Raw genomic sequence first — 5,422 nt, forward strand, 5'->3', positions numbered from 1 at the left:
TTTTACATCGAATACAATCTACTGCAATACTTGTTCTACTGTTTTTCTCGCAAACAATCATCATCCACACTATACATCTAATCCTTTGTTACAGCAAGCCGGTGAGATTGACAACCTCACTCGTTTCGTTGGGGCAAAGTACTTTGGTTGTGTTGTGCAGGTTCCACGTTGGCGCCGGAATCCCTGGTGTTGCGCCGCACTACATCCCGCCGCCATCAACCTTCGACGTGCTTCTTGGCTCCTACTGGTTCGATAAACCTTGGTTTCTTACTGAGGGAAACTTCCTGCTGTACGCATCACACCTTCCTCTTGGGGTTCCCAACGGACGCGTGCTGTACGCGTATCAGGTTTGCATAAGCTTACCACTACTAAAGTCATCGACGTAGAGGAAGAAGACGACCATCCACGACCAGTAGCCGCCACCATTGCCACCGCAAGCCTCGCCGACCGTGCGGGTGAGGTAGAGCCGGCCATGTCGCTAGATCGGGAATGGTGGATGAACTCGAAATGGGAGAAAATGGGGGATTTGGATTTTCCGGTGAGAGAGCCACCCCTATATACGGTGGGAAAATTCAAGTGCAGTAACCGAATTCACCCCGCCGAGATTTCGCCGTCCCGCGCATGCTCCCGCCATCTCCCGTAGTGGCTCTACGAGGACGATGCGTTCTCCACTTCTACGGAAATGGGGGTGGCTCGGTAGAAACGGCCGAACCGGACGTTCCTCTAGGGCCTGGCCCGAGGGTACTTTGAGAAGCGGTTCCTGCAAGAACGCGGCCTCGCCCAGGTAACCAAACGAGCCAAAAAAAAGCTGGCCGATGCGAGTCAAGGGACATGCAGACTACTAAACGAGACGCCCTAGTCTTCTCCCCAGCCTCCCCTTGATTCAGTTTGATTGGTCCGTGACAGAACTCCACGTTGGTTTCAAGTTTTTAACCGAATTCTCTCCTAGCATATGTTGACTACTATAGGAGATTATTACTCTCTCCGTTTAATAAATCTTGTCTAAAATCAAATAAGATAAAGTTTGATCAAGTTAATTTATTGCGAAAAATCCGAACCTTCTTAGACATACATATATCTTTATGAGGGCGGGGTTGAGCCATAGAACCTACGGAGTAAATCTAAATTTTGAGATTACCAAATCATAAAGAACATGGACTGCCTCCAATCCATAATAAGTGGTGATTTAAATAATATTTTATGCATCAACCCACACCAACCTTCTTCATGCCCCGTGATTATGCGTTTAGATTAGACATCTCTCAATCTTGACGGGAAGCTCGTTATATGACCCTATTTATCATCGTTGTCGCCTCTCCAATAATCATCTCACTCTCACTTCTCTCCACCCTTCTCTCTAGTTTTCTATTTAATTGCTCACATGAAAGATGCATGGTACGAAAATCAGATAAAGCAAAATAATTGAAACCTAGGCATTTGTGTTCTCAAAACTGCAGTCATTGCACTTCGGGCGAATGGATTCCTGAAACGTCGGTATGCGGACCTAATTTTGAAACTTTAGAAAAGAAAACCTTTGAAAATGAGAATAAGTTCTTGATACAAGATGGTGGCCCTATCTTCAAGATTCAAGCATAGGGGAAATCGGAGAACATAAAGGCAAATGCAAGGTTAATACCTTGATCTCTCTTGAAGATGGAGTCGAGGAAGACGGCGGGAGAAACTCCTGTGGCGTGTGCGTTGGCGTGCGCTGAGAGTCTGCTTGACTGGATGTGCTTCTCACCTGCTATTGGGCGGTTTGCTAAGACATTTAGTTTTGGATGATGTGAGTTGGTGTATTGTCACCCTCTTCATCCCACTGTAGGTATAGTAAGGTTGCTTCGAGATTGATCTTTTCTATTGTTTCTTGTAAGGTTTCGTGAATAATCTAATAAAAAAAGGCGTGTGCATCCTTTGGATGTAGAAGCTGGGGCGATATTTCCCCTATTTCGAAAAAAAATAGCTGTGAATTAGAAGCACACAAGTGCAAAAGTGCAGATACCTAAATATACGAGGGATTACTGGCAAGTAGGTGCGAATTAAAAGCGCTCAAGTGCAGATACCTATATATAAGGGTGTGTTTGGTAGACCGGGCCAACCCACCAATTCTCATCTCAGCAGAGATTTCTAAATTTTTGGTTGTTTGGTAGCCCGGTTATCTCTTATGGGCACTGCCCGACTCACCCGAAAAAGGCCTCTCAGCCCTGCCCGGTAGAGAAGCTGAAATCGAGCTTCGCACCTGAGCAGGGCTGACCTCGCCCGGAAAAATCCCCCCGTGCCTCACACCCGGCCGAAATCCAACAGGGGTCAGAGACGCCCGACCTCATTTTCCCCCAACCCCGCTCTCCCTCAACTCCGCGCGCGTCCCTCACCTTGACGCCGGCCTCCGCCGCCAACTCCTCGACGCCGGTCGAAGCTCCCTCGCCTCGGCCGCCCCCGCCTCGACGCCGGCCGGAGCTCCCTCGCCTCGCCTCCGCCGCCCCCGCCACGACGCCGGCCGGAGCTCCCTCGCCTCGCCTCGGCCGGAGAGCACCCCTCCCTCACTTCGGACAGCCATGGCCAGCTGAGCTCCCTCGCCTGGGCCGCCACCGGAGCTCCCTCGCCACGGAGCCAGCTCGCCGGAGCTTCCTAGCCATGTCAAACCTCCGCCCCGCGCCGCCCTCCCCAGGGTTCGACGCCTCGGACCCGAGCTCGAGCAGTGGAGCGCGCAGCTCGCGCCGGCGGGCCGACGAAGACGGAACCTCCCCAACGACGGAAGCATGTCACGCCGGCACATCACCGCCCGCCGCCGTGTCGAGCCAACGCCCACCGCCGGTACCCCGCGGTCCGCCGCCGACACCGAGCTGGGCGTGGTGGAGACGAGGGGGCCGATTGCTTTTTTAAATTTTTTTAGGGTCCTTTGTGCAACAGTTAGGACCTCTCTGTAATTCCTTATTTTTTGAGCCAAGCTCAACCCATACATGCTAACCAAACAAAGTATCAGTTCAGCTTGCCTCAACACACACAACCTACCAAACACATCACAAAATCTGAGGCAAGCTTGTATGAGGTCAGATATCTCAACCGAGAAAGTGAATCCGAAGTGGCACAGGCTACCAAACACACCCTAAGTGTTTGGATCGCCGCAACTCAAGCGACTTGCTCGTGATGAAGCATTCTTCTTCACACATTTGGAATTTTCCCACCTTTTTTGTGATGAAGCATGCCTGATTTTATGAAGATGTTTAGGAACTTACAAAATACTTTTTGCAAAGAATTCTTTAAAATGTGTGCACGAAACCAAGGTTTTTATTTTTAGGGCGTGTTTGGTAGCTGGGCCTCATTTCGGGCTCAACGAGGCATGCTCGAGGGTTGGTTGTTGATAACCCCAACTGCAGGGGATCATCGTAGTACAATTTGATAAGTATTCTAGTGTCGAACCCACAGACACTAGTAGGAAAAGGCTCTTCTGTGGCGCACCATTTTGGAATTCTGTGGCGCACAGAGGGTGCACCATAGAATTCACGCCACAAATTTTTTATTTATGTGCCACACGGACCCATGCGCCACAGAAAAGTGACATTCCTGTGGCGCACCAGGCAGGCATGCACCACCGCCACAATTTTTTTGAATTTTTAAAAATGGCGGTCATATCTAGATATGGGGCCGCCAGAATTTCGCCCGTTTTTTTTTTAAAAAATCGGAGGTCGCCGGAGGTGGGTGGGTGGGTGGAGGAGGAGGATAAGGAGGCCGGCCAGATGTTGTTGGTGGGTGGGTGGTCGTGGAGGAGGAGGAGGCCGCCGGAGGTGTGGGAGGAGGGGGTCGCCGGAGGAAGAGGAGGAGGATGTGGTGGTCGCCGGAGGTGGAGGAGGAGGTGTGGTCACCGGAGGAGGAGGAGGTGGTGGTGGTCGCCGGAGGAGGAGAAGGTGGTCGTTGGAGGAGGTTGCCGGAGGAAGAGGAGGAGGAGGAGGAGGTGGTGGAGGTGGAGGAGAAGGGGAAGTGGGAAGGAGGAGAGGAGGAGGAGAAAACAGAGAGGGAGATGGGCGACGCCGAAATTCGAATTCCAGCCTAAAACTTTTGTGGCGCATGTGTATTTGGTGCGCCACATAATTTTTTTAAGTTTTTTTTGCAGGAAAAAATCTTGACTTTGCCGTAACTTTTTACTCTTTTGGAATTTACCGATTCTGTAAATTTCAGAACTACCGTAAGCGGTTGAATTCGGATGTAGAGTAAATGGCATTCAAGTAAAGTCGAGAAAGAGGCCTTGCTTTCGCACAGGAAGGAAAGAATTGACTCGGGTAAGTAAGCCCTATTGGGGGATTAAGGGCTCGAGTACGATTAGAGCGCCTTTTTTTCTGCTGCGCAGGCTGACCATTTTAAATAGGGGGAAACAGGAGACTGTAGAAGATGAATATGGCTAGTCTACTGCTACTGTTTGATTGGCAATCCTTAGACTATAGGGATGAAGCAAAGGAGCATAACCTACCTGCAACTATGCTTTAAAGCATAGTCATTTTTTTCGAGTTCGTATGCAACCAGAAATCCAATTTGAAGATTTCATTACCTTTTTTTTTGCAAAATACATCGAAATCCATCTTTTCCAATTTTCCCTACAAGTATATCACTTAGTATAAGTACAGTTCAACAGAATTTCTTTATTGAAGTTTTTATAGTTTTCTATGATTTTTTGAACACTAAAAAGGCGATCAAGGGGGGTGCGTGGAAGGTTGGAAAATCTTCGGTGGCACATGGAGCTCCATGCGCCACATAAATGCTGCTTTCTGTGGCGTATTTGGCCACATGCGCCACAGAAAGGCGACATTTCTTTGACGCATCTAGCTTCACGCGCCACATAAATACTCAGAATTGGTGAATCCAATAATTGGCAGCGGGTCCCACCAGATTTCTGTGGCGCATGGAGAGTTGGTGCGCCAGAGAATTTTGTTTAGTGGCGCATGGTTATTTGGTGCGCCACAATAAGGCATTCCACGTATAGCTAGTTTCCTACTAGTGAAGAGGTGAATGTAAACTATCTATTTTTTAAAGTCCTATAACCCACTTATATGACCTTCTATGTAAATTTAGGATCTATATTGTATTTGTGTGTGATGAGGTTTCTACTGTAAAGCTATATATGTGCTGAAATCAAAATGCAATGAGTAAAACTAATGCAAAAAAATTGCAGTAAAGTAAAGTGAGATGTAGTGAAGTGAAGTGGAAAAACTCAAGGGATTATTAACTCAAGGGAGTAAGTGAAGACATTCTTCTCTCTTCATTCACTCTGCTACAACTAAATAAAAATTTAACCGATAAGGCTGACATCACCCCATTGCATCGTGATCTAAGGATCCACAAGGGGGAATGGATCAGTTATCCAGATTCTAAGAACATGCGCTTCTTGGGTCAAGATTGACATCTTTTGTAGGTAGGAAGAAGAAGGTTGAGG

The sequence above is a fragment of the Lolium rigidum genome, chromosome 4 (genome assembly GCF_022539505.1).
Source record: "Lolium rigidum isolate FL_2022 chromosome 4, APGP_CSIRO_Lrig_0.1, whole genome shotgun sequence".
Classification (NCBI taxonomy): Eukaryota; Viridiplantae; Streptophyta; class Magnoliopsida; order Poales; family Poaceae; genus Lolium; species Lolium rigidum.